This window comes from Macrobrachium nipponense, chromosome 12 (assembly GCF_015104395.2).
Source record: "Macrobrachium nipponense isolate FS-2020 chromosome 12, ASM1510439v2, whole genome shotgun sequence".
NCBI classification, from domain to species: Eukaryota; Metazoa; Arthropoda; class Malacostraca; order Decapoda; family Palaemonidae; genus Macrobrachium; species Macrobrachium nipponense.
Genome location: NC_087205.1, coordinates 45,562,550 through 45,588,530, shown reverse-complemented (window position 1 = coordinate 45,588,530; position 25,981 = coordinate 45,562,550). Strand labels below are relative to the sequence as shown.

The 25,981-nt window shown below is 37.4% G+C and overlaps 1 protein-coding gene across 1 annotated transcript in view; it reads right to left on the bottom strand.

Annotated features, from left to right (window-relative positions):
- LOC135224511 (uncharacterized) overlaps nucleotides 1–25,981 on the bottom strand; it is a 475,768-nt gene that overhangs the window by 356,583 nt on the left and 93,204 nt on the right. The window lies entirely within an intron of this gene.

Here is a 25,981-nt window from a genome sequence, read left to right as displayed (position 1 = left end):
TGGTATATCTAGTGGGACAGCCAAGCATGAATTGACAGGAGGTGCCAGTGCAGGAGAGCTGAGCCATGCACTTACCTAGATGGTGTACAGATCACAGAGGACTTAAATATTTAGAAACTGGATGAATGATAAGGCTAGATGTAGGATGACAAAACGTAGTTGTATAATATACATTAATGTGCATATAATAGGGCGGTTGCCTTGTATAATAAGGCACCCTATGAGGTAATGTTAGACTTGCGATAATCTTCACCCTATGAGGTAATGTTAGACTTGCGATAATCTTACACTAAGTCGGTTGGTTATGCACTTCCATACTCATTGGAGTGTCTTGGGGTTTGTTGATAACTTACGAAGTAAGTATCTTCTTTCTTTATGACGACGATGTGTTAAACTCATGATGATATCTTCTTTCTGATGTGAGGTTCCAGTAGAAAACACGAAGTATAAAAAATACTTATATTCTCTAAGATTACATGATGAAGATCAGACAGGATTGTACAGGTCTTCTAATGACGATGGCTTGATCGCTTCTGCCAATGATGATGGCTAATTCAACTCTACATGATGAAGCGTAGGTAAAGATGTACAGGTCTGCCAAGGATGATGGCTAACTCTATTCTGACTACCATTTCGGTTACAATCATAAAGGAAGCAGACAGTAGCTCGAACATATGAACATATATACAGATTACGGATCACGTAGGCTGTTTGAATTATAGGTCGCGGTAGTTGTCTCAAGCAGGAAGCTTGGACTAATGTTTTCAAACAAATGAATGACCACAGGTGACGGCATTTCATCTTAGCCTATTTTATTGTATACGTCATCTTAACATACTTTATCGTCTCTGGTCTGATCACATTCCTGCAAGCAATCTGGTTGACCTCTTTAGTTTTAGTTTTTTATATATATGGAATAATATTCCATATTTTTATTATGTAATCACTTACATAAAAGCTCGGTCGGCTACAAAACCAACCACTGAATATTACTCAAGCTTGACTTGCATTTGACTTATAGGAGTGTGATACAGTCACTATGTGAATATATATATATATATATATATATATATATATATATATATATATATATATATATATATATATATATATACATATGTATATATATATATATATATATATATATAATATAATATATAGAAAATACTTATAAGTGAAAAAAATTCATGGTGTACACAAATACAGATTCAAGTAAAAAGATATAAGACATAATATGCATATGATGATATTCGTAAATAATAGTGATCACGTGATATATACTGATACAGTTTTTCACTTCATCTCTTTAAGATACATATGCTACAGAAAATACTAATGTACTCTGATAATTGCATAGAATAAAGATTAACATGATAAAAATCATATTTTAACTGATGAAAATTCATATATGAAGTGATAAAAATGATTAATTTTTTATGCTGACTTTTATATAACTGGTTCATTAATCCCTATACTAACTCATATATAACTGCAGTTATTGGTAAGATAAAAGGTAACAGATTGATTATAGGCTACCTGATTTATTTATACATATGTATATGGATTCATATAATTATGATTAATATATGTGCACTTAATACAACTAATTCACATAAACAACTAATCTAAGTGATTAATCTAGGTGCACTTTAAATAGATTCCTAGTGCGTACACGCAAAGATATATTTCGATTCTGTTATTTATGATCATTTATATAATAGATTCCTAGTGCGTACGCGCAAAGATATATTTCGACTCTGTTATTTATGATCATTTATATATAGGATACATGATACTTTATATATAGGATACATGACCAAGGTTATACTACTACACATTTAACTAGCGTTCGCACAACTTTTCGTCCATTACACAGTTCCAGACAACCACCTATAGCCAAATGAAATGGCCAATTCCAAATGGTTAAAACAAGGGGAAAATTGCCTGGGCAGGGTCCAACGTTCTATTTTGGCCTCATACTTGTTCTCTGCATCCTAAGCCACACGAATACGTTCGCGATGAATAAAATCATCCCCAGCACGAGTCCTTCACCAGCAATGTAGAGTTGAATATCCTTCTGGTCGTAATTGTCGGAAGTATGTCCCTTTTGTAGTCGATTTCCGACAGCCGCCGGAGCATTCCGCATTAAAACGAGATTAACGATGGGATACGGGTGTCAGTCCAAGAAGTCTACGAAATAAGCTTGTTCGCTTATGATGGTGCTTATTCTCTTTCACATTGTAGGTGGTTAATACTTCACTGCAGTCGTCCGCAGCAACGAACGGGTTTTTGAAGTTGCGATGTGAAACTCTCGTACTGCAGGATACTGTAACCAGGTTCCATTAATCAGCCTGCAAGTGAAATTATACTTGTCACAAAGGCAAAGTAAATTCAGACAACATCCAAATACGGGAGGGAGAAAGCCATTAAGAACCAGACTTAACCCACATGAATTCGCTGATATTTTATGGAATCCAAAAGAGTCAGCTGTACAAACTTTTTTATTCATGGCATTATAGCAATAAGTGAACCTATCCAGGTCTATGATGACTGTAAAAATATCCATAATTATAAAAAATAAACAGATATCAATACGAATCCCAAAGAAAATTCGATATTACTGGTAGTAAGTTACTAGACAAAGAAGTGGGAAACGGAGCTATTTCTAAGATTGCCTGGCAACATAAGAGTCAAAGAGAATATTAATCATGATTCTGTATTTCTCTATGCTTACTGAAATTAAGCTGTGATAAAATCCGATCCTATGTGCCCCTAACAAAAGTTTCATATTCAATTTTCTCGCGCGCATCCTCTGAGGTTAATTTTTAGGCAGGATGTGCTATGAAAGAACCCGCTATGTAACTAATTTCTATATAAACTTTGGGTTTTTCAAGAAAAGACAGTTTCCCATGAATGTGATTTACTTGAATTGTAATAGGCTATTTTTGCAAGTAAATTTTTCATATTCATGACCTGATACTTCTAAATGTCCGTTTACCAATGTCATTAAGCTGATTTATTGACTAATGGTCTATGAGGTTCAGAAAAAAAAATTAATTCATTTTGATGTTATAGAAATTCTGTTTGCTTATTTTGTTCATTAATTTTAAAACGATTGCAATTCCTTAACTAAAGTTGCATTGCACATACGGATAGACACTTGTACCTAACGTCTGCCTTCCCCATGAGAAGTTCGGGCTAAGCATTCCTCTCTCCAGCCAACCTGCCTTGCAAGCGGTTTATTGAGGTTATAAGGAACAATGCTGATTCGACAAATGCGCCATGCACCTTCTAGACTGATGACCTCATCACCAGCTTAAGAGTTACATTACTTGCTGTAATAAATACGACTTTAGTATAAATTGGGTATTTTTTGTTTTAATACTCCACCCACACGAGAAGAATGTCTAAAAAAAAAACAGTACCAAAATTGAACAATATATTAGTTTCATGTTGGAAATCTGCATGATTGTAAAATAAATGTAATTATGTTAAATTAGATATTCCTTATTCAAACTAATGAAAAGGGTTTCCATACAAATTTTATATATACTACTTGCCCTGTATAAGATTATTTGCATAGATATACATTTTCACTTCTAGACTTCCTGACTTTAAAATCTCTTTTATTTTATCTTATTTTATCTTATTTTATTTATTTATTTATTTATTTATTTATTTATTTATTTATTTATTTTTCATTGACTACGAATATAAATCACCGGGACAGACAATATGTCAGTAGGTTTTGATATGTGTTGGAACTTTTAGCTTATTTGTCATTAATATCCCTAGAATACTGAACGGAATACTAAACTAAAGCGTCCAAATCTTTACGCATATATATTTGGATATTTTATTAACCTATGGTTACGTTTTGCTTATTGATTTTATCATGATTCCTTTTTTATTACAATTTGTAACCCTTCCAACTTCTTACGGAGTGTATTATATTGGCTCCACTTGTACCCATATTTATTTTATTTTATTTATTTATTTATTTATTTATTTATTTATTTATTTATTTTATTTATTTATTTATTTATTTTTTATATTTGATAAATTAATGGTTGGCTTGAATATGTGGAAAAGTGTCCTAGCGGCGTACCGTATAAGGCTACTTGCTGTATCATATGAATGATAAAGGTATTTAAAACCGCAAGAACCGCTATAATCCAGTTCGGATCCAATGTCATGAGTTGTAACTCATAAGACATTGACACTTTCCTATTTATCCGTTCTACCAAACCGATTGACTCTGGGTGATAAAATATAGTATTGGTTTTCTTAATGGAAAGGAATTCACACAATGAGTTAAGGAGATTATTACTGATTTACACCACCCGAGTCAGAGATTAAATATTCCTAGCGCACTCAATTGCGGTGTTTGTTTTTAGTGCTATTAATTCTATATAACGTGTCAAGGAACTATTAACACTAAGAAGTGTTTATTTCCTCTGTCAGACTCGTAATTCTGTTAATAATTCTACGTATATTCTCTCAAGGATTGATTTGGCACGTGATATGCCCTTAAACTGACAGGTGTCTTAGTGTGCCCCTTGTTTTCATGACACGTGTTACAGTTAGTTATGTGCTTTTTATATCTGTAAGCATTGTAGGCCAGTAAAATAGTGATTTGGCTTTCTGTGACATAATAGAGAACCCTGGATGACGGAATGCAACCAGTTTAGGACGATTGGTATAGAAGAGATTATTACTAATACCTGGTCGTTAGTCACCTGCTGTGTTCTTCGGGGTTTCTTCGTCACGAACCTACATATAATATTACATTTGATTACATAATTCTGATACACATACTTTAAATATACTTTTGCTTTTGGGTTTCCGTTCGAAGTGTTTATTGTTTTGCTTAGCTGCTGACCCTGTTTCCGTTCAAAGTGTTTATTGTTTTGCTTAGCTGCTGACCCTGTTTCTGTTCGAAGTGTTTATTGTTTTGCTTAGCTGCTGGCCCTTGTTTTGTTCAGTTTGTAACAGTTCAGCGCTCCAACCCAGACTTGGGTTAATGAATTTTCTTGTTTAGATATGGTTTTAACAATAGCAATTAATGGTTCTTTGCAGTATGGTGCGGGATTGCGGGATAATGCGTCAGCTATGATATTTGCTTTCCCAGGTAGATATCTTAACTTGGCTCCAAAGACCTGAATGATCATATGTCACCGAGTTCCTTTGGGACTGTGATTAAAGCCTTTGAAAAACTCGGTATAAGTGACTTATGGTCAGTAAGTATTTTAGCAGGATAGCCGTAGATTATGAACTTAAAATGTACTAGTGAGTTAACGATACCTAGCCCTTCCTTGCCTATTACTGCATATTTACTTTCAGAGGGCTTAATTTACGTGAATAAAAAGCTATAGGGAAGAACTGTTTATCATATTGCTGAAGTAGTACCCCTCTTACCCCTTGGTCTGAGGCGTCTGTTGCAAAAAAAAAATCCTTATTTAAATCAGGGATTTTTAGGATGGTTGAGCTGCATAATTCCCCTTTAAAGATATTCAACGCCTGTTGATGCTTTTCAGACCATAATAAATCTACGCCCTTCTTCGTAAGATTTGTTAAAGGAGCTGCTATGATTGAAGAGTTACATATTTACATACGATTGTAATACCCACTACAGCGCAAAAGTGCTGTATCCCCTTTTTATGTTAATAGGTACCGGAAGTTATGAATAGCCGACACCTTACCATGGACTACTTTAAGACCTTGACTAGACATAAAACTTAGATAAACATGTTCGGTTTTTAAAAACTCACATTTAGATATTTTACTCTGAGATTATTTGTCTTTGTCTCTGTAGCACTAGCTCTAGTTTATGTGAATATACTTCTAAGGTATTAGAAAAGATTACTAGACCAACCATATAGGCATGTAGGGTATCCCCTAAAAGTCTCCAAACACTATATTGTAATTGGGGCACAACGTAAGCCGGATGCATACATAAAAATTGATAATGTCCTGAGTGTGCTGAAGGCGGTGTATGAGGTACAATCACTTAGGTAATGGTATCTGGTGAAAGCCTATAAGTAAGTCCAAGCTGGTGAAAAATTTATTCTGACTTAACAAAGATAAGATATCATCGGTCCATGGCACTGGAAAACGATCGGGAATCGTTTCCTCATTTAAGCGACAAAAATCTACGCAGATACGCCAAGTCTGATCTCTTTTTTGGCATGACGTTTGAGGGAAAAATTATATGGGCTATTTGATTTCCTAATGACTCCTATTACTAACATTTTTTCAACTTCGTCATTTATCTCTATTTTGAAATTGTCATTGGGAGTCTATGCGAAGGTACGTATATAGCTTTATGTTTGTCCTTAGAGCGTATTTTGTGTTCAATGACATCCGTTTCTCCCCAGAGATCACTCGCTAGTGGAGAAACATCCTGGTATTCAGATAAAAGATAAAAAAAATTTCTGTTGAATCACTTCTGCTTGAATGACTTTACGGATATTACTTTAGATAGAGTATAAGAGAGATTCATCTACGACTGGTTGGGCGTGATTAAAAATTAGCAACAATAAAAAATGCGATATTTATAACTTCCGTATCCACGATATGTATAGGTTTTGTGTTAACTTGTTGCTGCAAGTCAACCGTGTATAGGGCTTTGTTCGCGGAAATCGTTATATTTCAGAGTGTCGGGAAGGATTAAAATTTCAGATCCCTGCAAGGTCTTTTTACACGCACTAAGACATTCGAGGGTGCATGGATCTCAAGATTTTGCGTGCAAACTGCGACTGCGGTTGTGGGAGAATTCTGTTGGGTCATTGAACAATATCACGATTTATGAGACGAATGATTGGTTCCTCTATGTAAGTTATTATTTGATTAACTGTCTCTTTTTGTTCAAAACGGATTTTAATATGTTTGAAGGTTTATAGAATTTTCCTTTGATAAACACGCCTTATTTGGCAGGAGGTAAGGTAATGTTTTGTATACACATAGATGGATATCTTACAATTACGCTAGATACAGGTCAATGTTTTTTATAACTATAGAGGTATCTGTAAGCGCTCGCTTATCCGCCACTACTGAATCTGCGTTACGCTACGACGATTAACTCTTTGTTGCCCATTACTGAAATATACTCCGGACTTCTCAATAGGGAAGTTTGAACAACAGACGGTGAGTCCGTAAATCAGGATATTACGTGGACTAAAGGGATAGAAACAAGATATTCTAATTTTTACGGCACATACAGTCGGGCTTAATCCACCACTACTTATTGTATTAAAATTACGAGAACCTGCTCTGATTACTTGATACGGTCGTGTGATTCACAGGAAAATTCCTTTTTAATTCAAAAAGGTATTGGCGTGAATGATCCAACATCGCTTTTCCCTGCTTGCTAGAGTCGCTTATTGTGTGGAATGTGCTATGCTTTGAACACTCGGCAGATTTAAGTGACCCTGACCGTCTGACTAGATGACACAGTAACCAAGTTTGCATAAGCACGATTTGTTTGATTCTGAATTCATGAATTGAGCAATTACTATTAAAACAAGTCATCTCTACTGCGTTCAATTAACTGTTTGTACTTGCTGTTGTTTACTTCATTCTTTGCTAAAATTTGAAATAGTGAGGGATCCTGGTCAGCGCATTTAGCCTAATGAAAGTTTTTTACAGACATGTTATTCCTTGCAATCCAGCCGTATTTTTTTTTAAAGTTAAGTTGAGTCATTGAGGTTCGATTTTTTAAGCATAACTCAAGGCTGAAACTGCGATCGGGACTTTGCAAAGGAGCTTTTATTGTCATGGCCCGAAATAGTGTTACCTCTAATTTATCTAGATTTGTACTGGTGTTCCACTTGTTTTTGTGTGTTTTCTAATCACCACGGTGCCTAACGACCCTATCCATGCATCTGTATAAATACAGACGTCCACTGCGTAAACGCATATTCACTGTTTAATATGATTTGTTACGTAAAGGATTAATAATCACCCAAAATGATAAAATTAACACAGTATATGATTATGATATTTCAGTAGAACTTCTGGAAACAGAAACTCAAAGATAAAAACTCGCAGTAGCAAAATCCCAATGATGTAGATAATTTCTGTAAAAAAGTAAGATTAAGAATGTCTCGTAACTTCAGCCACAGGAATAACGAAAATTCGACCTGCAAAGGAAACGCTCAGTTACTCCAAATGAATAAAAAGATTGTACTTAGCTTGATTTTGTGGGAAGTCACGGTGTTCCGATAACGACACGCCCTTGGCCCTCCTTCTCTGTTTAGCGGATGACCTGGTTTGGCTTGAGTTTCCCCCGTGCGCGTTGTTTGGATGATTCGAGCCCTTGAAGATCCGATGCTGCAGACGCCTCCGGTTTATTTCTTGAAGTGCCGGAAACGCTCAATAACGATGTTTTCTTGAATGATTCTAATGAGAGACGAAGCTTGCGTTGCCGTAGGAAAAAGACACGTCGGGTTTGTTTCTTGAAGTTATGCACTGCTGAAATCGCTCACTAAACGAAGATACTAAGTTGATTGAAGAATCTCTTGCTGTCGTCGTTGACTTCTGATATGATACATTATTCGTTATTCTTCGGAAGACGTTGAAGAGTTCTTGTTGTTTTCTGAAGTCACTCACTAAACGATGATACTAAGTTGCATGAAGAATCTGTTGCTTTCGTCGTCGTTGACTTCTGATGATACATTATTTGTTATTCTTCGGAAGACGTTGAAGAGTTCTTGTTGTTTTCTGAAGTTGCTCACTAAACGATGATACTAAGTTGCATGAAGAATCTGTTGCTTTCGTCGTCGTTGACTAGTAGTAAAAGGAAACCCTCTCGGACTTAGTCAAGAGCTTGTAATGGCAAGTGCAAATTCAATCACAGGCAAATGGAAAACCGACCAGAGCAAATGTTGCTTTTCCCAGGAAGACAAGAAAAATGAAGGTCTAACTTCACCCTTGGCCTCTGTGCATAATAATTCTGAACATGACGGGTACATAATGATTTCAACCAATGTGCCATTGTTCCAGGAGATTGGTGAAATCCCACTCAAACTTTACCCAGCAAGGCTGGATGAAGGCAGTGGCATAGAGGCAACACCGCGACAAAATATGGCAAAATACCACAAAAACTGTAGGGTCATGTTAATAATGCAAACCCTGATCATGCAAGAAACCAAAGATCTACAGTTGAAGGTAATGAACCACTGGAAAAGCAAGCTAAACAGCATTGAATGAGCCATGACAATGAAGCATGCATTTCTTGTGAAAATGTGGCACCTGTATCAGATCTTCTACAAGTAATGACCATGAATCTCAACAGGAGACTACGTGAGTGTACTAACACATTTACTGATGGTAAATTAGTAGCAAAACTAGGTGCAGCAGATGCAATTGCACAAGAGCTGAAATACCTTCTTGTTTGTCTCACTGGCCTTTACCATAGGGAGAAGTCCTATTTTAGAAATTTTGAGAATGAATAATGTCACAGTGAAGTACCAGATGTGCATCCATTGGTTTTATCAGAGCTGGTAAATTATATCATTGAAACCAATTTGAGTTCAGATGGTCCTGCCATATCTCCTCTTGCAGACGTATTCCAATTATAGTAGCAACACCTGGACACAATTGGGCATTGCCTCACCCAATGTAAATACGACAAGATTAAAGGACAAATTGTTAGCATAAATCCCTGAATTGGAGGCACACAAGGAAGGAAGAAATGTGCTACTTGCCTTGCAGAAAGATGTAGTTTTAGCCCTATCTCAGGCATCTGACTTCTTGGATACACTTGTGATTGCTAAAGCAGCAAAGATACTGAGGAAGCATAACCTGGATCATCAGTCCAGGGGCCTCATACTCAAAACTTCCAAAGGCGCCTTTTGTGGCAAAGCCGCTGTTCCTGTCGGCCGTTACTCGAAAGGCTCATACTCAAAACACCGAGTGCGCCCCGCCATCTTGGAAATATGGCGCCGTGAGAGCCTTTGCGTTAGGGCTGGTTAGAGCAGCCTTTGAGGTGGGAAAGGCAACTTTGGGATTGCCAACAAGTAAGAAGAGGATGTCTTCTACCTTTTGTATACGTCAATGAACGCCATTATACATAGTTTTATTTTGCAAGTTACTCTAATTGCTTTGTAATAGTGTGATTTTCCTCTGCAGACATTAGATTTAAAGTTATTGGATGTGTATTATTTAAAATGATTTCATATATACAGTCTAAAATTCCTATATTATAATCTGATTGTTTTGACCTTTAGTTATCGTATATCTTATAAAATCTTCATGTATAATCAATGCTACAAAAACAAAATATTTTTTTGTCTTGTTTAATAAATCTCAATACAGAAAATATATCTTTATACTATGTACTATATGCAAAGGTGAAAATATGTTTGCAATTTCCCTGCCTTATCACTTCTCATCTGGTACTCATAAGGCACATTAAACATAGGTTAAAGTGGTCTAAGATAAGTACAGTACTACATACAGTGACTCACATTATGAAATAAATGAATTTTATGTTCATATTACCTAGATATAAATAGGTTACTGTATCACTGAATGACCCTTAATAATAGCAATATCAGTGTATCACATAGTACATCATCTCCAGGAAAGAAATAATATACTAAAGTAAATAAAAAATAAAAACTTACAATAAGGTAGAGGTAACTGAGATCACAGAGATCATTTTATACTATTATAAATAAGAAAACTTGCTTTATAGCCAAAATAGAGATATAACATGAAATAGCATTGTAAATAAACAAAACTTGTACTAAACTTATCACAATAACACGAGATCACAAGAAGCACGATATAATAAGAGTAAATGGAGGAAAAATAAAAAATAAACCTCATTAAATAATGGAGTGATTAGCATAAGACAATGAGGTAGTATATCACATTACTCTTAAACAAAAAAACTTACAAAAACTAATCTCAATAATGAAGGGGTATATGACATTTATCACATTATGGGCACCCTTGGTATAGGAACATATAGGGAATGGTATGAAAAAAAAAATAGATTTTACTACTGTATAGACTATTAAAAATACTACCACTTAAAAAAAAAAAAAATTATGCATAATGTCTCTTAAGCATATCAGTCATGGTTACCATGCTGTCAGCTATTACCCTTACCCTTCCATTTAATTCTTTTACACTTTCATTAATTCTTTTCGATTAGACAATGTATCTAGAAAAATATCAGAAACATCTGCCAACACCTCAACTGCTTCTTGCTCCAGTAGGCCCAATCTTACCAAAGCTTCCTCTGAAGGCTCTAGAGCTAAACTTTCATGAGGACCACTACCTCAAAAGATTATATTTGTGTAATTATTGACAGCAATTATGATCAATGACTTCCCACATCTCTACCTCATCAAAGGAAAAAAAAAGTGACAGATACCACAGATAGAGTGCATAACAATTACTTGAGTCACAACTAGGCATGGATAGGTTAGGTTAAGGCTAGGCTAGGTTAAGAATTGGTCTTGTAGATAAGACCCTTTTAAAAATACGGACCTCAGTTTTATCCTTTTGAACAGGTCCCATGTTCGTGTGGAACTTGTATTCTTCAAAAGCTCCCTAACTTTTTACACTAACCTAACCTAAGATTAAATGGTTAACATTCATTTACGGCAGAAACGCCATACATGAAAAATCTCTAAGAATTGTGTAAAATATATAAAAATAAAATGATCTGGTTAGGCAAGGCATAGGTATTGGCAACTTATGCAATAATACCCACAGGCCTAGGCATATCATCACAGCTTAGGCTAAAACATTCATTTCCAAGCAATATCATAGGATACTTTTGCTTAGCCTAACATATAGCCTACTAGGAATATATCATAATTAGCATGAAGTTAACAGTAGAACATAAGCCAAGGCCTAGCCAAAACTTGCTTCAATCTAGGTATATATGGCAATTAGTCTATGCTAAATTAGGGAGGTTGCTTCCTTTTCTTAGCCACAGGGTCCATCGTGCCGCTCTTTAATCGCTCTGCCATCAACAATCAGCTGACATGCTGTTGTATCGTGATTGGCTCTCATTCTCTAGGCATGCTATGATACGGGCGATGTGATTGGCTGGACTATCCAAAGGCGCCTTTGACAAAATGGCAGCCTTTTTGTGCAAAGGCACGTCCAAGGCGCCTTTGAAAATCTTTGTGTATACGATTTCGCCTTCATCGAAAGGCGCCTTGGGTGAGCCGTTGGGAAAGGCGCCTTTTGTCAAAAGGCACCTTTGCGTAAGGCTTGTTTTGAGTATGCGGCCCCAGGTTTGACAGTACCTTTGGTGAAGGATGCATCAACGATGCCATACTTCAGAGTCTGCTCCAGTTCACTAGAATGGTCGAACATGGAACATACAAAATCCTGGCCATTGCTCTGCTCCTGCAGTACAACTGCTTCTCAAAACAGAAGGGAGGAGCAAGTGTACATCAACACTCAAGGAAAGGGAAACTCCTTTTTCCTTGTTCATGGGCATGGCTGCCTATGCTAAAACCAGAGAGACCTGGCATGAGCATTTCCTATGACAGGGTGCTATAGATATCAGGCCAACTTGAAGATGCCACATCACCAAATATGTGGCCACCATCACCAAGTATGTGGAAGAGGGTGTATTCTGTCCACCTTTCTTGAAAAAAGGGTTGTTTACCACAGCAGTCATGGACAACATCAATCACAACCCTTCATCAACTATGGTTACTACCTCTTTCCATGGAACCAGCATTTCAGTATTCCAGTCAGTACTGTTTGGGCCAGAGAGCTACCTGACTCCTTCAAAAATATACACCCTGCTTCCTTCAAGTCCAAAAACCCAACACCACCAAGTGGTGCAGTGCCAAAGTCAATCTCAGGCCTGCTGGGACAACAACTGGCCCTGGAGTATGAGCGGCTGGAGGTCTTGGTCACTGAGGAGGTAGAGGTGGCTATTATCCTCACTTGGTCAGCTCACCACGCATCACAGAGAAGAAAACAGCTTTCAAAATGTGGATGCAAGTCTGGTTGCCATGGCAGGTGCAAATGTTGCAATGATGCTTCAGATACATCTGAATGAGAATTTCGTTACACTAAAGGGTGACACTGTGTATCTTTAAAATCTTGCATTCATTTCAGGCTTAAAAAAGACACTGAGACAGTGCTCATACATAGATAAGATACTTTGTTATCATACTCCATTACAGTCTTGTGCTTGCATACTTTTTAGTAGCGTTATGGGGTCTCTTTCCAAGATGTAATATTCATAATAACCTGATAGAAATGATAGAAACAGATTCGTTGGCCTCATAAATGTAGGCATAGATAAACATTTTATGTTTTTATCTTTCTTAGTTGCAGAGTTATCAAGCAAAATGTTTCATGGTGGCCATTTTGTATGTCATCTTTATCACTCAAAGTGTCAGAAATCGAAACAATAAGTGGCCATCTTGAAAAGTGGCAGCCATATTGAAATTTTGCGTGAATGCCCAGACTTTTTGATGGGGTTAAAATTATCACTTGTGCCAAATTTCATGCTTTATCACAACCTAAAGTATTTTTATACTTATCTGCTGCACTATCAAGAGAGAGAGAGAGAGAATATACAAAAACTACTGGCAAGTGAATGCGAATCTAAATGATATCTTTCCTTTTTGCTTGAATGACTCAAATGGGATAATTTATAATATACCTGTTCTAACTCTTTGCTGAAAAACTTTTGGTATTATTAAACCTATAAGGAAGTAATGCCCGTTTAGAACTTTGCTGGAACTTTCCGGTCTCTTGTTCAGCATTGCTACGCGATTAAATCAGCTAACAGCATTAACCGAAATGAATCTTTCTGATTGTAAAAACCAGGTCAAGGGAACAAAATCATGATGAAAGGTTCCATCTGTTATGGAATACGGAATCATGACAATGCAGAGACTACCATTCTCCCTGAATGTTTAAGACAACTTTATTTTGTAACATGACTCACTTTTTAGCTTCGATCTCCATAATAGAACACTTTAAGTGCCTACTCTGGCATATGGCCTCATTTTTCTTCTACATTGTTATCAGTACTTTTTATACTTAGCTAGCATTTTTATATGGTTGGCCCTATAGTAAATATGTGTCTCCATTTTAAAACATTACCTAAGCTTTAAAATCAAAACATTTCACTAAAACTAAACATAGAAATATCTATGAGGACAACATACTGGTTGTTGGAAAGCATTTGCATGGACAGAGAGGATAGCATAATTATTGATAATTTTAGTTGCCTATGAGAATGTTCATTACGTCATATTTAGCTAATATGCATACCTAGATCTTTCTGCAGTTTTGAGCATAGACATAGAGGGAGAGATGGGACGGCCTATGATAGCCAAACAGTTTGTGATGTGCACTGTATGGTGCCATTGCTGTGTTGATTACTACACTGGCCTGCATTTCAAAACCTTTTTTACAAAGCCCAAGGGTTTTCCAATTGGTTTAGGACCATTTTTGCATGTTGAATTCAAAAATACTGTTCATTTTCCTGGGTCATGTGTGGTTTCTAAGATATAGTCTATTTCTATTCCAGTATATTTTTCCAAAATATCGCAATTCTCCAAGCGTTTATGGGCTTTATTTTTGCAAAACCGGGTCGTGGGTAACCTTTAATAATCATCTTAATTTCTCTTTTCAGCTCTAGATATATATAAAAAGGGATCAGAAGTGTAAAAACCATCCTAATAGGTTCTGGTAAATCTGCAGACATGTGGTTCTTCCAGACCATCAAGCAAAAATCACGGATTTTATGAAGAAGGCATATCATGCTTACTTTGGAGTGAAACTAGGGGACCAAGATAAGCCATTCGCTCCCCACATCTGCTGCATAACATGCGTAGAGAACTTACAGGACTGGAGGAACATGAAAAGGAAGAGTGTACCATTTGGTGTCCCAATGGTGTGGAGGGGAGGGAAAGATAACGTTTCTGACTGTTGCTTTTGCAATGATAAATCTATAAGGCATTAATCACAAGAACAAGCACCATGTTCAATACCATGATGTTCCTTCCGCCATAAAGCCAGTCCCCCATGGCCCTGATCTTTCTGTTCCTGAGCCAAATTTCACCATGTAATCTAGCTCTCATTCCGATTCTAGTGACATGACTGATACAGTTGAGTCTGGTGCATACAGGCCAGAAGAGGATGACCAACCATGGCCTTTGACCCAAGCCGAACTCAATGCCCTGACACGAAACCTGAACCTTTCCAAGGAGTCTGCCCAGCTACTGGGTTCTCGTCTTCGAGAGAAACGTCAACTGGCGCCAGGAACAACATTCTATTGGTATTGGGACCACGAGAGAGAATTTGGAAAATTCTTCACGTTTGATGAAGTATCTTTACTGGTCTACTGCAACAGTATTGCTAACCTGATTGAATTACTTGGTCTGAAGTATGATGCTATGGAATGGAGACTTTTCTAACAGAAGTCTCAAGGAAGTTCTTCTGAATAACAAAAATTAGTTTTCATCGATCCCTGTTGTCTGCTCTGAACTACCAGGAACATAAATGGTTATGTGGAGATCTTAAAGTTGTTGGACTCATCCTAGGACTTCAAGGTGGTTACACAAAGTATCAGTGATTTCTATTCAAAATATTGTGTAAGCCTTCTGTGAATAAATCAGTCTAATATTTTCAATATTGTGTTTCATTCACCTACAAATAGATCGGAATTTAGGATATTGTTAATGTGCTAATATTTCATTAACTTTATCTGATTGAGTAAAATGAGCATGAATTTTGGATTCAGTGCAAAAAACTGGCCTAAAATCAGGTATTTATGTTAGACCTTGAAAACAGGGCAGGGCAGTGTTATGTAAACAATGACGCAACTCAAGCAGTCTAGTGTGGAACCCTGTACTCTTTAAAACGAGTCTTCGCAGCTGTCCTTTAAGACTGATAATTGATATATGCACCATTTACTAAATACAATATGTTCTGTAAGCAGAAATAAAAATATCAGTTTTACTGGGATAATCTTTCTACAGTTAACCCATAAAGTTTTACAGATATGGGGGCGTTACAACATTATGATCATGCTACATTGACAGCTAATTTTCTCAGCAGTCTTTAAAGATCGGTTAGTGACCTTTCAGCATTTACCAAGGACAATGTATACTATAAGAAGAAATAAAAATATTACTTCTATCTGCTGTAGCTTTTATACACTTGAGTAATGAAGTTGATTACTTTGCCGACTTTATGTGCCTTTCTTTCTACCATAAATTTGCAGTGTTAACCTTTAGAGGCAGATCTAATTATTATTGTTCTTTATTCATGGGTCAAACTGACAGGCAGTAAAATTTGACACAGTATGCTAAAAAAATTATCATTTCCAACGTTGTCATCCCATATACATAAGCTTTAACCATTGGAATAATAATAATATTAATAGCCTAGGTTTAATAGCCTGATACCTGACAACCAATATTCAATAGTCTGTACAATCATTTTATAGAATTTTAAAATTTACTGTACCTGATAATATTAATAGTGATACAGTTAATTTTGTAGTTTGCAAGGGTGTATGTATCTTGCTGTTGCCAGCTTGCCCCTACTGGTTACTTCTTATTAGACTAAATCTGCTTTGGTAGCCACATTCTTACCTCCTAACATATTCTGGACTTCGAAGTCTGTTGCAGAAACTTAAGCTCATGCATACCGGGTTTGAAAATGTAATTTGGCAGAAAATGCTTGCTGCATACGTGTGATTCATTTGGAAACAGAGCCTCGACGTCAACAAGAATATTCTACTCTAAGAGTGCTGAGGCAAAATTTCTCTGATCATTACAAGTTTTGAATTTAGGTATATGTGTTAATTTATTGATTATTATGTAACGATACATATCTGCTGCCATGTCATGAGGATATAAATAGAGCCTCTACCAACTCTTGAAAGATATTTGTGATTTTCTGGGAAGGTCTTCTCATCATGCGTGTCGTCACTATTTTTCCATGACCAATTTCTGCCTGTCCCACATACATAAGAAGTTCCATGTATGCCAATTGGCTGCGAGAACGAGATGGTTCCTGATCGAATTATTATTTCACTGATTTTGAAGTGAACCAAAAGTCCACTTGATTGTTGAATTGTTTCTTATTTTGTCATATCAGAAGGAAGTAAGTCCTTATAATCAGTTTTAAAAATACAAGAAAATTACCAAATCGCCATCCCACGCCTCGCTTATCAGCATCGTGAGCGTTCTTCACTCGAGAGATCCGAACAAAGACGGTCGGGGTTGGTGAGCTCCAGTTTAACCACATTATCTGTATTTCCACTTGGGAATTGGGAGTGACCTGCAATCTTGTAAGTAATCTATGTTAATCCTTGCCATCATTGGCTCAACATATTGAGTAATGTTTTGTGTAACAGGGAGTGGCTCAAAATCGCAATTCTATTTAATTTTGGTCGGAGACAGCGAATTTTGGTGTGCTTTTGTAGAATCTCGTGGCCGCGTGGACACGCCTCATGTTGTCGTAATGTAAGGGCAATACGGCCCCTTTATTGTTGTGTGTAACTTTGATATGTAAATATCAGATTAAATAATTTGTTTTTGTAATAGAATTGTAAAACTCCAATTTTTTTTTTTTTTTTTTTTCAAGTTGTCCTTGTGTACAGGCTGGAGACTATCTCAAGGGGTAGGCCTATTACATCTGGCCCGAACTGTTAATTGAGTCGCTGAACAATTCGCGACACTTTTGGTCCTTTGAACGGGATAGGCCTAAGGATCCAGTCCCTGAGCAATGACAGCTTGATTATGCTTTTTAAAGTGCTAATTATAGGTCACTCACAGCTGCCCTCGAACCTCCCGCAGAACGAGGAGTGGAAATCGAAAATTTATTGTAGGCTAGGCGGTCTGATATAGAGCCTAGTCCGTTTATTGCCCATGTTAAGGGCTCTTATGAGGCAAGAGCCTGTGCCAGTGCTAGGCTAGCTTAGTTATTTTGACGTCCTTGCGCGAGGTATATTTTTGAGTTGTGTCCTAAGAATACTCTGCCACGAGCGGGCGGAAAAAGCAATCAGGAGGATTCAATTGTTAATGTAACGTTGATTAAGGGCGGCATCATTTCCATCATAGCTTTCAAAATTGCTTGTTTTGATTGTTAACAACCTCAAAATGGTGGCCACCACAGAAACTCAAGTTGAGTCACTCATAGTTCTCCTGACCACCACTCTGAGTCGATTGTTGTATCTGAATCATATCGTTAAATTGAAACCCACCGTTGAAGCTTAAGTCATGAAAACTGGAAGACACAAAACCATTCACAGAAAGTTGCCACGGGGAAAATTGCCACTGTGATGATAGCCAAGCGGATCATTGCCTAAGTGAGGGAACTGCCAGTGGAAACGCTGCCACTGGGAACATTGCCACTGAGAACACTCCCCAGCTCTTATAAATGAAATTAAAGATTTATATAAAAATAATACAATACATAGAAATCAATTTTTAGTAAAGATTCATTTGAGTTATATTACCGTATTTAGAAACGAAGCTGATTTTATTTAAAATATGAAATAACCTTTTACACCCATTTACAACTATTTGTCACTGATGTTTCATAAACTGCAAACTGATATTTAAAATATGAAATTGACTTGTAAAACCATTTACAGCTATTTATCAATGATGATTCTTAAACAAGAAATTAGTTTAATAGTTTTTTAAATGTAAGCTAAGACATACTATTACTTACTCATGTCTTGTTTTATATAGGAACAGTTCAAGCTAAGACCAATAATGGCTCGTATGATAAAAAGTGAACGTGGAAGAAATATGCTTGTCAATGAATTGCAATCATATATCACAAACATAGTGAAAATAAGAGTGGCAATTATTTATTGGGAATGTTCTCAAAGAAACCAAAAGAAATGCAAAGCAAGATTGCACACGAATACATAGATAGAAAATGTTGAAATTCTAATGTATGTTAATGAGCACTGCCACTGCGACCAAGGATGTAGTTGAAGCCAATAGTGTTCAAGCAACTTTAAAAGCCACTCCATAACATCTCATCAATCGATTCGTGTACTAGTATCACAGATGGCTGCAACCTTAGCTGAAGCTACACTTTCTCTATTATCTTCTGTAAATAGCATCTACAAATGTTCGAAAATGGAGGTGGAAAAATGCAAATTTTCCGGCTGTTCCGATGTCATGTACAGGATGCGCCATACCACAAGAATTTACAGTTCTCATCACGGGAGAGAAGTTTCTTCAATATGATTCTACAGTCGAGCTGAAATAGCTCTACCACATACCAATAACATTTGAAAACACCTGGGCAGTGTTCCCAGTGCCAGTGTACACACATATGGCCAATATTCCCATTGGCAGTGTTCCTAGGAGCAATACTCCCATATGGGCAATGTTCCGAGTGGCAATCATCCTAGTGGCAGTTCTCCTAGAGCCACATAGGACAAACAATCATCTTATTACTAAGCCATATCAGTACTTTGTCTAGCGTATTGCAGCCTAAAATCCGTCTGCCTCGATTGAAAGAGCCCCCAGTGCCCATATTCAAAGGTGAAAAAAGCAAGTTCACCACTTTTAAGGAGCTATTTAACACGCATGTTCACCAATGTGGAGATTTGGACCATGTGGCCAAATATACACATATGATTGGATCTCCTGAAGGGGAGCCGCTCGAAGTAATTCAGGCCTTGAATGTAACTGCTGCTAACTATAGCCTAGCCTTTGACTTATTGGACAAGTACTATGGGAATCAGCACCAAATCCTGGTTATTCTGTATCGACGATTGGCCAATATCTTTGTACCCAAATGTAATTGTATCAAACTTGAGAATATTTGTATCAAACTTAGTGCTCATTGAGCAGAATTTTCGTATCGAATTTAGTGCTCATTGAGCAAATTAAACGCCTCAGTGGATCCTTTTTGGATCAAGGTATGTGGTTGAGTCTCATCAACCAAAATCTATCTCAGGGTTAAGTATATCAGAGAGTAGTGCAACTTTTCCTTAGATGAGCTGTTTGAGGCATCAGATATCCTCATACTTTGCTTGGAAGACGATTCCTTACAGAGAGGGCAAGACTTGTTGCCGACGGTAAGTAAAATGGGGTTGGAAACCAACATACCACATATGATGTCGTGTCTGTTCTGTAATGGTGAACACACCGCCTTCAATTGTTCGAAACATTCAACTGTAGTGGCTAAGAAACGCCAATTAATCTTGACTTAAAAGTGGTTTAATTGCTTTGCCTTTGGTCACAGCAGTAAACAATATAGTAGTAAAAGAAATTGTAAGTTGTGTGATGGACGCCATCACAGGTTAATTTGTGAAAGAGACAACCACCAATCCAGGTCCGTTGTGCCTACAACCTACCGTTCAAGTTTTCAATCCTCCTCCAGACCTTATGTAGTTTCGCATCCCATGGAAAACCACAGATCTAACCGTAATGTAAACCAAAAAGGTCAGCCAAAATAAAAAATAAAATGAAAAGCATGCGTAACCGTTGAAACGGTCAAGGACGAACCCTCTACCGAACAGCCAGCTACATTGTTACCCACAGGCCACAGCTACCGCCATTGTATACACTCACAATCTACCTTTTCGTACACTTGTGTTCCTTGACACGGGTGGTCAACGCACATTCATCTCTGGCTGGTTGGCAAAAAAGTTGCAACTTCTAGTCATCAAGCGTGTATCTTTGAATATCGCTCCCTTTGGTTCTCAGTCTCAGATTGTCCATGGAAATTTTTATTTTGTATTGCGTCGCAGACACATAAGGCCTATAGTAATTGTTCTAAACTTGTTGTTCACGACGACGTTAATACTCCCATCCATAATGTTGGTCTTTGCAACATAATCATTTGCAGAACAAGGGATGTACGATGGATGACGAGGAAATTCATTGACATATTCTTAAAATATTCTCAATTATATAATGGTTATTACCATTATTTTGATTACCATTTTTTATACTACCTCAGCAAGTGTGGATATAGCCGATTAATCTTTTTTTTAATCATTTTATCTTATGTATCTAGACAGTGTATGTTATTGTCTATTATTTGTATATTCCATGTATATGACCTTGAGCTGATAATAAAAACTATTATTATTATTATTATTATTATTATTTTATTATTATTATTATTATTATTATTATTATTATTAAAACCTAGAACTGAAAACAGATATGCAGTATATTAAAACTATTGCCCATTAACGAATATCACAAATACATCATAGTAATTAATACAAATGTTCATGATCCTCCTAAGCTAAGCATTTTGAATATATTAACAAAAAACAAAACTAATATTCCACAAACGACATTACAATATAAATACCCACAAACGACATTACAATATAAATACCCACAAACGACATTACAATATAAATACTACTGTGGTCAGTAGTATTTATATTGTAATGTTTGCAATATTTGGTAGGGGAGGTAGCTTTTTCATTTTATGGCACTCCGCCATTTTGCTGGGGACCTGTATCATTATTACACTTGCAATTTGGGACAACAGATAGGGCATCGTCGCAAAAACACTCGTAAACTTGTATCTAATATCAATATCTCTTTTCTTCCACACATAACAAAAACAAAAAATAGTAATGCACTCTTTAAAAGCACCGTGTGGCCCCTTCTGAGTTTTGATGGATGCTAAAGCATCTGAAAAATACCCTTAACTTCATTTCCCTTCCCCCCTAGAATAAAGTGTTGCATTGTTTTGAGAGCTCTCAGACTACAAAGTAGCAACCTTCGGCTCGTAGTTGAACCACCCTGAGTAAAAATTACTCATATGACGTTCTCTAAAATGTTAGCTTTCGTTGCTAATTCATAGACTAATTCTGAACACTAATATATGAATGACAGCAACAATAATATAATAGTAATAATTGTGATGAAAAAATGTGCGCATCATTTACTTTCTACTTTAATCTGCCGTGGTCCCAAACCTGAAGTCACGAAGATAAAAGCAGGTGGTAAAATGCAATGGTTCTTTCTCACATGTATTGCCTGTATGTATGCTTTTCAAGTTCGCCTTTGTCAGAATCATGGGACCCTCTCGTATATTTCATTTTATCATGTATTTTATGCCAGAACTATCACATTAACAAGTAATTGTGTAATGTAATAAGTTGTAAAAATGCCTAACTGATCATGGCATATAGCATCAGGCAGGAGGGTGTTTTGCCCTTCCCTTCCAGACTGTATGAGAGGTAAGACACGTCCTTTACAGTTCTTGCGCACCCGGCTAAATCATTGCTACCATGTGTTGTACTAATTGATATTGGGGGTTAGAGTTCGTTATGTCAAGTTGACAAAAAGTGTTGTTGTGATCAGAGTTCATATGGGCATAGGTAGTCCCCCGACTCGTGTCATTATTTTACTTGATAATTGTAGTTTTTTAGGAGTCAACTGGACCACAGTCCCCTTAAGGACCACTTGGCTCCTTGTTTAAGTGATGATCTACTAGTTAAGGTCTAATGTGCTCTAGTTTTATTTCATTATTGTAAGGGTAGAATCATGAGACGTAGACGTTAATTCGCAACAGTCTGGTCCTTCGAAGCAGATATGGTCTAAGTTCTCAGCCTCCAATCATTGACAAGTGAGCATGGTTTTCAGAGTAGTCCTAACAGGCCATTCACAACTAATGGCAATCCTTCCACAAAATGAGGGAATAGAGATAGAAATTTGCTGTAGACCCGGCAGGTTAATTTCAAGCTTTGAGTCCAGTGAATTACCCTTTTGGAACCATAGATACGATCTCGCAGTAGTTTACTTGGGAGGCAATGATTTGGTTGTGAGCACAGCAAGGGAAGTCTGGGATAGGCTAAGGGCACTCACTGAGCAAGTGAGATCGATCATGCCAAACATAACAGTGTAATGCAGAAGTGAGGGAATATACACAAGCAAACTGCTTCCGTGTAGACCTGGCAGAGTACAGTACCAAAGTAAAGGGCCTTAATGCACACATCAAGGGGTACTGCTTGAGGTGAAAGATACTCTGATTGACTCCCACCTCAAAGAGATCTATTGGAGTCGAATAATGTGACGGTCTATCAAAATCTACTTGATAGGATTCAAGCTGACGAACAGCAATTTCACACATTGTACCTCACGACCACAACTAAGTTGGAATTGTCAGTTGAAACCAGGCTAAGATAGATCCTTGATGAGGCCAGTCATGCATCCACCTTACTAATCAGCTGAATTGGTACTCTGAATAACATAGTGCAGGCAAAAACGTGTCTGCCTCAATTGAAAGAGCTCCCATTTCCTGTATTCGGGGGGGAAGAGCGAGTTCACTAACTTTAGAGAGCTATGTAATGTACATGTGCATCACCACACAGACTTAGACAACGTAGCTAAGTTCATGTACCTCTTAGGATCCTTGGAAGGGGTGCCGCTCAGGGTAGTACAGGTTCTGAGAGTAACTGCGGCCAATTATAATGTGGCTCTCAACTTATTAGATAAGTACTATGTCAACCAGCATCAGACACTGGTCATGATGCATCGGCAGTTAGCCAATATCTTCGTCCTGAAGTGCCATCATGTAGAACTTAAAAATTTCAGAATAGAATCCACCATTTTAATTTAACAGATTTGACGCCTAAGTGGATCCACACTAGATCAAAGCAAGTGTGTACCAAAAGATCGTTGAGTATTTACGCATATGTAACTATAACTTAGATGAGTTGTTTGAAGCATTAGATTTCCTCATAAGGTACTTGGAGGATGTTATGTTGCAGAAGGGGGAAGAACTGTCATGACATTCTCGACCAAAGGTTCTAGAATCTGGCACCTCCTGGGCAGCGTTGTGCCCGTTTTGCAACAGCGATCATTCCGCCTACAGTTGTACTAAGCATCTGAAAGTTGCAGCAAAAATGTGTCAACTTGTGTTAACACTTAGCTGTTTCAATTATCTCACTACAGGACATAGTAACAAACAATGTAGCAGTAAACACAGCTGCAAGTTGTGTAATGGGCATTATAACAGCCTTGTCTGTTATGACGGCAACCGCAAACCTTGGTCCAATTCATCTTCTACCCCAGATTCCAGTCTCCAACCACCCAGTTGTCTATCTCATGTCATGTCTAAACCAGTAAAATAGCAACATCAGAAGTACTCAAAATCAAATCTTAACATAGATCAGGGTAATCAGATCAAAGGGGTTGGAGAGAAACCTTGTGTAAATGCAAAAGTAGTACAGGATAAGCCTTCAGCTGAACTCCTGGCCACCCTACTCCCTACCTCGAAGGCCATTTTGTACACACACGAATGTTCCTTGACAGTAGCGAGCATAGTTTCATATAAAGTTGGTTATCACATACACTCAATCTACCTATGAGTAAATGTATTTCTCTTAACATCGCACCTTTTGGCTCGCAAGCAGTCGAAAGGGAATTTGATATGGTATTTTGAAAAATATATGTGAGTCAGAGGGTTGCAAGACTGAAGTTAATTTTCCACGATGAAATAAAACGCATTGATTCACAAAGTAGGCTTAATGAATACAATGAAACTCTTGCTAGACAAAGGGTGTGAAATGGCCAATGTAGACATCAAGGGGGACGTGTTAAAAAATGTCAGCTTGTTAACAGGAGCTGACTACTTTAACTTTTTCATCATCAGAATGGAAAAAATTGATGGTGTCAGTACCTCACTGGGCCCTACAGGTTTGTAGATTAGTAGAATCCCATCATGACGTCGATGTGTGGTGGTAATTGGATACGATTGGCATTGCTCCACATGAACAGTTGACAACTTCAGAAAACAAAATGATGGAGAAAACAGAACAAAGTGTGACAAAAACCAAACAGGGATACTGTGTAAGTTTGCCAATCCATGGATCAGAGCATCCGAGCTACAACTATAGAAACACCATCGCACAACTGAACTCACTTGAATGACAGTTTGAAAAAACCCTGAGAACAAAGCAGCCTACCAGAATGTCCTTCAGATGCAACTGGAAGCAGGCTTTATCAAAGAAGTTCATAATCCACAGATAGAAGGGTACTGCATGCCTTATTTTGGAGTAAAAAAACAAAGCTTGACAACTCCTCTCCCCATAGTGTTTAATGTGTCTTCCAAAACCAAAGGTGAACTGTTGTTAAATGATTGCTTCTACCCTGGTCCAAATATTGTCAAGAAGCTCTATGATTTATTATGAACTTTAGAAGACACCATCATGTAATAACATCAGATGTATCTAAGGCATTCCATTGTGTCTTGCTCGATTCCACAGATACCAAGTATGCCCTTTTCCTTTGGTGCAAGACATTGGCATGAATGGCTACATTCACTGTCATAGTTGTGGCCTTTGGTATCACTACTAGTCCTTACCTACTGCAGCAAGTTCTTAGAACACATCTTAAAGGAAAGGGGGGCTGGGATGAAGAGCTGATCAGATCGTTTTATGTAGATACCTATTTGCAAACCTATGACACTGAACCTATTTGCAAACCTATGACACTGAAGAAGAGATAAAAAGGGGTTACGTAGAAGTGAAGTCATTGTTAGATGAAGCTCACATGCAGCTGACGAGGTGGGTGAGCAACAATTCAGAATTTGATACACAGGTTGGGGGAAATGAGCCTGTGTTTGGGACAGAAGTGATTGTTTGAGTTTGAACCCATGTAAAGGGATAAGTGGGGGCGGGGGGAACAATAGCCTTAAGAACTGCAAATTATTGTTGTTACTCATATCCAACTTTGACCCCTTGGGACTTGTCAATCCAGTTTTCATTAGAGGTAAGATATTTTTGCAGGATTAGTGGGAAGCAGGAATAAGATGGGATGATGTACTGAATAGGGATCAACAGGAGCAGGCAAATAAGATCTTTGAACTTACATTCACACACTGAAGTTCAAGAGGGGAGACATCTTGGGGACATCAGAATTGCACATGTTTACCAATGCATCTTGTAAAGTGTACGGGCAGTAGCATCACCATTTGGACAGATAGCAAGGTTGCCATGCCTTGGGTAGCAAGTAGGAAGGGGAAT